Here is a 10,521-nt window from a genome sequence, read left to right on the forward strand (position 1 = left end):
TCCAGTTCTAACTGTTGCTTCCTGACCTGCATACAGGTTTCTCAAGAGGCAGGTCAGGTGTCTGGTATTCCTATCTCTTTCAGAATTTTCCACAGTTTATTGTGATCCACACAGTCAAAGGCTTTGGCATAGTCAATGAAGCAGAAATAGATGTTTTTCTGAAACTCTCTTGCTTTCTCCATGATCCAGCGGATGTTGGCAATTTGATCTCTGGTTCCTCTACCTTTTCTAAAACCTGCTTGAACATCTGGAAGTTCACGGTTCACATATTGCTGAAGCCTGGCTTGGAGAATTTTGAGCATGACTTTACTAGAGTGTGAGATGATTAACCATAAAGGTGTGCTAATCAATACATTATGATACCAATGTACACCCAACTGGCCCTTAGCTCTCAGGGAAAAGAATAGTTTACTTAGTAAATGGATCTGACAGAAAACAAACTTACACCCTATCCCACCCATACACAGAAGTAAATTCCTGGTAAATTAAAGACATAAATGTACGACATGTCACTGTAAACATACCACAAGAAAATGTATTCAAATATTAAATATCTGGATGACTCTGACATGAGGAAGACCTTTTTAAACAACACAAGATACTCAGTAATTATTAAAAAAATAATAAAAAATACTTAACAGGATAATATTTCAAAATATGACGAAACAAACAACATAAAAATAGTTGTAACACATATTTCAGTAAAGTGCTAACATCCCTTTAAATAAAGTCTTAAGATAAAGGCAAATGACTCAACAGAAACTCAGGCAAAAGACATGAAGAGGCGATTTATAGGAAAAAAATCCAGAAAGCCAAGAATGCATAAAAAAGATGCTCACTCTGAGCAGTAATCATGAACAAACAATGCAAATTTCCAAAACCATATCATTTTCAGACAGACTGGCGAAGAATCTGGTGATGACATCTAGACACAAAGGGACTGAGGGAACTCTTTATGCTTCTTCATTTTTTGTAGGAATGTAAATTTCTAAGCCCTTTTGGAAAAGTCATTTGAAAATAGCAATTCAAGTTCAAAATAAAAAGTTTGTTGACTCAGTGATCCCATTTTGGGAAATGTATCTTATAGAAATTAAAACTAGTAGTGTATTAGAAAGTGTTCAATGACACTTAATAAAGACGTCTGAAGTGGCAGAAAATGAGAAAATCAGAATGCTTCTCAACAGAGAATAGCTGGATAAGCTGGATGGATTCATATGCTTCGAAAAGATAAATCAGACTTGATTTGTTGATCTGGAAGGCACCCATGACACACAGTTTGCTGAGGAAAGGAAGCGTCACAGTAATATGGATTGCACGGAACCACTGACATCTGGTTGTAGAAACAAGTGCAAAAGGCTCTTCCATATTTATAAATAGGTGCACAGGTGTAGCTAGTAATTTATACACAATATTTATTAGCAAAGGGAAGTATAAATTGGGGGGCATCAATAACATTTTAAAAATTCTTTTCATTGCTTCACTGGCTGGAAAATTCCTATTACTTTTGTGATAAAAAATAAATGAGAGCATCTCTGCAGAAAGTGATGATTTGCCCAAGAAGCCACATGAAAGCAGAATTTCAAGGAGCTGATAATTGGTTAAGGAAAAGCCAATAAAGGCTGAGCCCCAGGAGAAGGTGGGCAAGCCCCTGTACCACAGAACAGGTGCAGGAGGGGGAGGGGGTGGCTTTGGGGCAAATGATGAGGATTCCATGGTATGAGAGGCCACTGCTCCAGCTATTATCTTCCAGCTCCATAACCAGCATCCTTACTGTAAAGTGGAGAAGTGAGGAATGTGGTTGAACACAGACCTAATCAGAGAGGAGGGGAAGGTTTACCAGGGTTGCTCTAGGTCCCTGGACCACCCCAACAGTCCACCACAACTTCAGAGGGGCCTAGAGGCATCCTGATAGAGCAACGCTGCTGCTGCTCCTGCTGCTATGTTGCTTCAGTAGTGTCCAACTCTGTGCGACCCCATAGATGGCAGCCCACCAGGCTCCCCCTGTCCCTGGGAGTGGGTTGCCATTTCCTTCTCCAATGCGTGAAAGTGAAAAGGGAAAGTGAAGTCGCTCAGTTGTGTCCGACTCTGCGCGACCCCATGGACTGCAGCCTACCAGGCTCCTCCATCCATGGGATTCTCTAGGCAAGAGTACTGGCGTGGGCTGCCATTGCCTTCTCTGGATAGAGCAACACAGGGAGCCCTATTTCCTGGGCAACTCAGGCAGATTATCTGCTCACCAGTAGGACACCAACCGCTTTCCTGGGAGGAAAGGGCCAGAGCCAGGCCACTGGTGAGGTCCTTGATGGTGGTGTACACGTGCACTGTCAGTGGCGTATCTTTGCAGTGCGCTGCTCATTGTGAGTTTTGAAATCCAGCCCAACAGAAAGCATAACCCCAGCAAGATGGTGCTTCCTGAGACAGGACGCAGAGGCTGACTGCTATCTGCCTATGGCATGTGATTCCCACAGTTGGACCATGGTCCAGAGAGGCACAGATGTGATGCGTAGGTGTCAGGGCAGGCCCTGACACCTGCATCCTTTAGCCTTTGTGCTCGGACAGCCTGGGGGCGGAAAAGCCAAGAAGCCGTCCTGGCTTTAACACTATTCGAATTGTTCCTCCGATGAGGATTTTAAACTTCCATTTACACCTCCCAGGCTCGCTGAAATCACTCCCACACTCATGCCAGGCTTCTACAAATGCCACATTGTGATCAGATGCTAAGTGCAGTGGTCCTCAGGGAGGCTGAGGACTGCCTGGGAGGGGTGCTCACCCCTGGGTGGGGGCTTCAGAAAGACCAGGGATTGCTGCAACATTCATTTCTGAGGAGTAGCCCAGACTTCTCAAAGGGAAATTTGTGAATGTGGGATCTACAAATATCAGAGGTATTTTTATGCCACTCACCTGGAACCAGTTGTCTCTGGAAGCCAGTGAAGGCCATCATCATGCTCATGAATGTGTGAAGCCAATGAACTGACAAACACCTGATTTCTATCAAAAGGCGAATTTGAGGCCCATGTCTCAGTCACACACTTCAAAAACTGGATCCAGTTTCCCACAAAACAACTGCATTTTCATACTTTCATCCTGCCTCTTCCTCAATAAGTAAACACCCCCACCCCCCAAACAAAAAACACACAAAAAAATAAAACTTAAAGTAAATAGAGTGTCTTAAAAGTGTTCACAGGTCATTGTAAAGCCCAGAAGGAAGGTAACAAACAGCCTTGGTTAACTTGAGACTTTGAGTAGTTAAGTATGCACACTGTCGTTTCCATGGTAACATTAAAATAAGAGACATAAGTGCACGTAACTTTCAAATAATTACAAGAGAAAAAATGAAATTCCCACATTTCTTCACCAGTAACTTCTGAGTGCCTACCCTGGGTCAGGCTCTGTTTCAGCCTTGATATGTTCCTAAACAAAAGGGCAGAGAACCCCCCATGGGCTTCTTTTCTAACAGAGGCAGAGGCACAACACATGGTGTCATAACTGGCACACTATACAGGGTGGCAGAGGGAGCTGACTCCTATGAGAGAACAGGACAGGGTCAAGAGCAGGTGGAGGGTGAGAGGTGGTCAGGGCAGACCTCACGGAAAAAGTGATTTTGGATCAAGGGCGTGGAAGAGGTAAGCCATGTGCATGGCAGGGTGAGAATGTCCAGCTCCTGGAGAGGAGGGAGGGGCTGTGTACTGTCAGAGGACCTGCAGGTGGTCACGTGTCTCAAGCACACGGAGCAAGGAGAGTTGGGCAGCACTGAAGCCCACAGGCACAAGTCCCACAGGCCATGACGTTCCCCTAAGCACCACGGACAGCGCTCACTCTACACAGGCGCCAAGGCAGGCTTTGTAGGGAGGGGAAACTAGCTGACATGCTAAGAGGCTCACTTTGGCTGCTGCTTAGTGAGCAGATGGCCGGGGGAGGGCGGGGAGTGGGAGGAAGGACAGAAGCAGGGAGATGAGTCAGGAGGCCACCGCCTCACCCAGAGGAAGGAGGAGATGGTCTGGGCGGGACAGCAGCAGTGGGGGTGGTGAGAAGGGGTTGAATTCTTGATATATTTTGAAAAATCGATTTGAAAAAGAATCCAAAAGAAGGCAATAAACAAGGCAGGGGGCGAGGGGAGCAGATGTAAAACAAGTAAAGAAGCACAAGATGAGATGAGTAGATTTAAACCTAAATGTGTCACTAATTAAATTAAATGTAAAGACACCAGATGCTTCAGTTAAAAGCAATAAATTGGCAGACTGAATACAAAATTCAACAATATACTATTTATAAAAGCTTTCCTACGTGTAAAGATACAGAAGAGATGAAATTTTAAAGGTAAGGTAAGAAATACACTATGCAAATTATAATCACCAGAAAACTGGTGTAACTCTGTTAATATGAGAGGTAGAAGCATTTACTAGGGATAAAGAGAATTACTTCCTCATGATCAAATATGAGTGGGGACATTAAAAATTTGAGTGTATTTTTGACAAACTTCACCTGTTTGGCATATAGAATTACACTTCCAAGGGCTGCAGAATACAATATGTTTTTAGTATGCATGGGACATTAACAAAATATATCTTACATTTTGGGACGTAAAGAATATCACAAGAAATTTCAAATGATGAACTTACAATGTTCTCTAAAGAAACAAGTCAGTCAGATAACTAGCAAATTCCCATATAGTTAAATAATTTAACCCATACAAATAACCATAGGATTTCCTCCAAAATAATATAGGAGGCTGAAGTAGCGGTAAGCAAGAAAAAACAAGTTTGGACATGACTGGATAGTCATAAAAGAGGGATGCATGGGGATTCATTATATTATTCTGTATACATTTATAGATATTTTACATTTTCATAGTTAAATGTTCAAAAATGTAAGCAAAGTCAATAGGAAAAATCACTTGAGCTATCAGGAAAATCCTATGAAAAATAAGATGAAATAAATAATTCAAGAGTGAAACCAAATCAAAACTGAAATAATAAAAGATTTTGAACTAAATGAATCAAAATATTTCCTTTCAAAACTTGTGGGATATAGTAAAAGCAATAGTTAGAGGGAGTTTTATTGCTTTCAGTGCATAATGAGAAAATAAAAAGGACCAAAAATTCATGAGCCAAGCAGCCATTTCAAAGGGGGAGAAAAAATTAGCAAAACAAACACAAACGAATTAGAAGGAAGATCATAATAAAGACCAAAACACATAGATGGTAGACAGGATTAACAAACGAAGGAGGCAATGGCACCCCACTCCAGTACTCTTGCCTGGAAAATCCCATGGATGGAGGAGCCTGGTGGGCTGCAGTCCATGGGGTCGCAAAGAGTTGGACACGACTAAGCGACTTCACTTTCACTTTTCACTTTCATGCATTGGAGAATGAAGTGGCAACCCACTCCAGTGTTCTTGCCTGGAGAATCCCAGGGATGGGGGAGACTGGTGGGCTGCCATCTATGGGGTCGCACAGAGTCGGACATGACTAAAGTGACTAAGCAGTAGCAGGAGGATCAACAAAATCAACAATTAGTTACATGAAAAGAATAATATTATTGATAAACTTATACTATGCAAATAAATTGGCAAATATAGACAAAGTGGACAAATTCCAAGAAACAAAAATAAAATTACTAAAATTGACCCATTTTTAAAAATATTTATTTTTATTTATTTGGCTGCACAGGGTTTTGGTTGTGGCATGTAAACTCTTAGTTGCAGCATGTGGGATCTAGTTTCCTGACCAGGGATGGAACCCGGGCCCCCTGCATTGGGAGTGTGAAGTCTTAGCCATTGAGCCACCAGGGAAGTCCTCAAAATTGATGTTAAATAATAGAAAATTTGAGTAGTGCTCAAAAAATTAAATAGACAATATTATCATTACTTTTTTACTTAATTCTATTTATAGACCTCTAAATATAATAAAACTAAGAACTTCATACAAATATTTTAAGAGGACTTTGACCTTGTTCCCACTGCTATGTTCACTGAAGTCAATTCTCTTGTTTCTGTAGCTTCTGTATCTGTTTTCTGAGCAGCTAAGAGGACTTCTCATGCCTGTTTCTGTCACAACCTCAGCATTTGTGACCACCGTCAGATGCTGAGGGAAACAGCCAGAAAGACCCAGAAGCTTTTCCACAGGCTTAGAGAGGTGGGCTCCACAACCAATACAATGACAGATCTGGTCCAGGTTGAGGGCAATGAGTTTCTTTCCATAACTATTGGATATTGGGTCATAGGAGCCCAGCTGCTCCATGAAATGGCCATCCTTGGAACACTTGTTGGGGGAAGCCACAATGTGGTTAAAAAGGCCATTTGGTACAGCCACCCAGGGCAAGGCGGATGGTTAAGTGGCCTCCATGGTAGGCCTTGTAGAGGACAGTAGTGAGCTGGACCATGGCACAGCCGAAGGGTGTTGGGGCTGTGGACCAGCTAAGATGCCTTGGAGCTTTCCAATGCCTGCACAGTAGGTAACTGGCTCTAGCGTCTCAGGCAGCATAGAGAACCAACTGGAAAAGTCAACACTGAAACAGCCTCACCCCTCCACGACCCCAACCCAAGCACCTCAGTGCCGTTACATTTATACTAAAAAATCCTATACCTATCATGAGACTTTATGGTATAATATTAAACTGTTTTCCCCTAAAATTAGGACCAAGGTAAGCATATTCAGTCTGAACACCTGGATAGATCCTAGCCAGTGAAATAAGGGAAAAAGGTTGAAAAGGAAAAGCTTCTCTTTTTGCAGATGACATGAATGTCAGCACAGAAAATTCCAAGAACTCTATAACAAATAAATGCATTTAGCAAGACTGCAAGTTACAAGGCTAATTAATATACAAAGAATCATTTGTATTTGTATATATTAGCAGTAAATAGTCGGAAAGTGCAATTAAACTAAATCAATTACCAATGACTTTGGAAAAAATACTTATGAATAAATTTAGTAATAAATACCAAGACTTTCTACACTGAAACATAAAACTTTGTTGAGAGAAATTAGAGAAGATCTACCTAAACAAATGGAGCAATATACCATGTTTAAGGTTTCAGAGAGTCACTATCACGGTCAGTTCTCCCAAAATTGATCTGTAGATTCAATGAAATTCTATTTAAAAATATCAGCAGAAGTTTTATAGAAACTGATAAAATAAGTCTAAAAATTAAATGAAAATTCAAATGACCAAGAATAGATAAAATTATTTTGATAAACACTAAAGATGGAAGTCTTATAAAATTTCAAGAATTACCACAATGCTATAGTAATAAAAATGATATATATGTGAAGACAGTCTGATATATATGTGAAGACAGATATGCAGATCAGTGGTACCAAACAGAGGGTCTGGAAACAGACCCACAAACATGCCAAAGCAACTCAATGGTGAAAAGAAATATTTCAACAGATGGTATGGGGAAGAGCTACATATGGAAAAATAATGTACCTCAGCCCTACCTAATACCACACATAAAAATTAATTCAAGATGGATCACAAAACATTAAAGCTAAAGCTATTTTTTAAAAAAGCTAAAGCTATAAAATTTTTAGAATAAAATGTAGGATTATATCTCTGCTACCTAAGGGAAGGTAGGGATTTCTTAGGATACAAAGATCAACAATCACAAAAGAGAAAAAAATCAATATATTAAGCTTTATCAAAATTCAAAACATCAACTCACCAAAAACACTATTTAGAAAAAAAGACAAATCATACACTAGGAAAGATATCCATAAGACATACACCTGACAAACGACTTATTTGCAGAATCTTTAAAAAACTTCTATGACAACATTGAAAAGACAACCCGCTTAAAAAAAAAACAGACAAAAGATTGGTAAAGGAACTTTAAAGGAATATACAGAACTGCCAATAAGTACATGAAAATGTGCTCAATATCACTAGTTATCAGGAGTTAAAACCACAGAGAGATACCCTATCTGATACCAAGTAGAATGGCTCAAATTTAAAACTCTGACATTAAATGTTGTAGTGGATGTGGAGCACCTAGAATTCTCTCATAATCCTGGAGGGATTATAAAGATAATGAAACTAATTTGGTAAATATTCGGTACTTTTCTACAAAACTAAGGACACACCGACCTTATGATCTAGCAGCTCCACTTTTAGGTATTTATCTAAGAGGATGAAAACATGTGTCCACACAAAGTTGTGTAGAAGAATGATCAAAGTCACAATATTCACAATATCACAATATTCTGAGGTCAATCAAGAAGAGATTGGATAACCAATTTTGGTATTTTTTACAAAGTAATAACTTCAGTTCAGTTCAGTTCAGTTCAGTTCAGTCGCTCAGTCGTGTCCGACTCTCCGCGACCCCATGAATCACAGCACGCCAGGCCTCCCTGTCCATCACCAACTCCCGGAGTACACTCAAATTCATGTCCACAGAGTCGGTGATGCCATCCAGCCATCTCATTCTCCGTCGTCCCCTTCTCCTCCCGCCCCCAACCTTTCCCAGCATCAGAGTCTTTTTCAGTGAGTCAACTCGTCGCATGAGGTGGCCAAAGTATTGCAGTTTCAGCTTTAGCATCAGTCCCTCCAATGAACATCCAGGATTGATCTCCTTTAGAATGGACTGGTTGGATCTCCTTGCAGTATAAGGGACTCTCAAGAGTCTTCTCCAACACCACAGTTCAAAAGCATCGATTCTTCGGCGATCAGCCTTCTTCACAGTCCAACTCTCACATCCATACATGACCACGGGAAAAACCATTGCCTTGACTAGACGGACCTTGGTTGGCAAAGTAATGTCTCTGCTTTTTAATATACTATCAAGGTTGGTCATAACTTTCCTTCCAAGGAGCAAGCGTCTTTTAATTTCATGGCTGCAATCAGCATCTGCAGTGATTTTGGAGCCCAAAAAAACAAAGTCTGACACTGTTTCCACTGTTTTTCCATCTATTTCCCTTGAAGTGATGGGACCAGATGCCATGATCTTTGTTTTCTGAATGTTGAGCTTCAAACCAACTTTTTCACTCTCCTCTTTCACTTTCATCAAGAGGCTTTTGAGTTCCTCTTCACTTTCTGCCATAAGGGTAGTGTCATCTGCATATCTGAGGTTATTGATATTTCTCCCAGCAATCTTGATTCCAGCTTGTGCTTCTTCCAGCCCAGCATTCCTCATGATGTACTCTGCATATAAGTTAAATAAGCAAGGTGACAATATACAACCTTGACGTACACCTTTTCCTATTTGGAACCAGTCTGTTGTTCCATGTCCAGTTCTAACTGTTGCTTCCTGACCTGCATACAGGTTTCTCAAGAGGCAGGTCAGGTGGTCTGGGATTCCCATCTCTTTCAGAATTTTCCACAGTTTATTGTGATCCACACAGTCAAAGGCTTTGGCACTTACTGTGTGCTAAGTCACCTCAGTCATGTCCGACTCTTTGGGACCCTATGGACTGTAGCCCACCAGGCTCCTCTGTCCATGGGATTCTTCTACAGGCAAGAATACTGGAGTGGGTTGTCGTGCCCTCCTCCATGGGTAATACTTCAGTTCAGTCACTCAGTCATATCCGACTCTCCGTGACCCCATGAATCACAGCACGCCAGGCCTCCCTGTCCATCATCAACTCCCGGAGTACACTCAAATTCATGTCCACAGAGTCGGTGATGCCATCCAGCCATCTCATTCTCTGTCGTCCCCTTCTCCTCCCGTCCCCAACCTTTCCTAGCATCAGAGTCTTTTCCAGTGAGTCAACTTGTCGCATGAGGTGGCCAAAGTATTGGAGTTTCAGCTTTAGCATCAGTCCTTCCAATGAACACCCAGGATTGATCTCCTTTAGAATGGACTGGTTGGATCTCCTTGAAGTACAAGGGACTCTCAAGAGTCTTCTCCAACACCACAGTTCATAGTCAATAATGAAAAGGGACAAACTTTGGCTACATGAAGCCATGTTGATGAATCTCACAAAAGCTGCAAATAAGAGAAATCAAACTGCATAGTTCCTTTTACATGAAGTTTTAGACTTGGCAAAACAAATCTACACTAAAAAAAAGTTTAGAAAAAAGGTTGCCTCTAGAGGAGAAATATCAACAACCTTAGATACATAGATGATACCATTCTAATGGCAGAAAGTGAAGAGGAGTTAAAGATCATCTCAATGAAGATGAAAAAGGAGAGCAAAAAAGTTGGCTTGAAACTTAATATTAAAAAAACTAAGATCATGGCTGCCCTTGTGGCTCAGCTGATAAAGAATCTGCCTGCAATGTGGGAGACCTAGGTTTGATCCCTGGGTTGGGAAGATCCCCTGGAGAAGGGAAAGACTACCCACTCCAGTATTTTGGCCTGAAGAATTCCATGGACTGTATAGTCCATGTGGTCCTAAAGAGTAGGACACAACTGAGTGACTTTCACTTTCAAAATCATGGCATCCAGCCTGATCACTTCGTGGCAAATAGAAGGGGAAAAAGTGAAAACAGTGACAGATTTTATTTTCTTGGGTCCAAAATCACTATGAACAGTGACTGCAGCCATGAAATTAAAAGACACTTGCTCCTTGGAAGAAAAGCTAT

The 10,521-nt window shown here is 41.1% G+C and overlaps 1 pseudogene; it reads right to left on the reverse strand.

Moving 5' to 3' along the window:
* Positions 1–5,932: 5,932 nt before the first annotated feature.
* Positions 5,933–6,429, reverse strand: LOC148774538 (small ribosomal subunit protein bS16m pseudogene; annotated as a pseudogene).
* Positions 6,430–10,521: the final 4,092 nt, after the last annotated feature.

The sequence above is a fragment of the Moschus berezovskii genome, chromosome 21 (genome assembly GCF_049115385.1).
Source record: "Moschus berezovskii isolate FMDL1 chromosome 21, NW_MosBer_1.0, whole genome shotgun sequence".
Taxonomy (NCBI): domain Eukaryota; kingdom Metazoa; phylum Chordata; class Mammalia; order Artiodactyla; family Moschidae; genus Moschus; species Moschus berezovskii.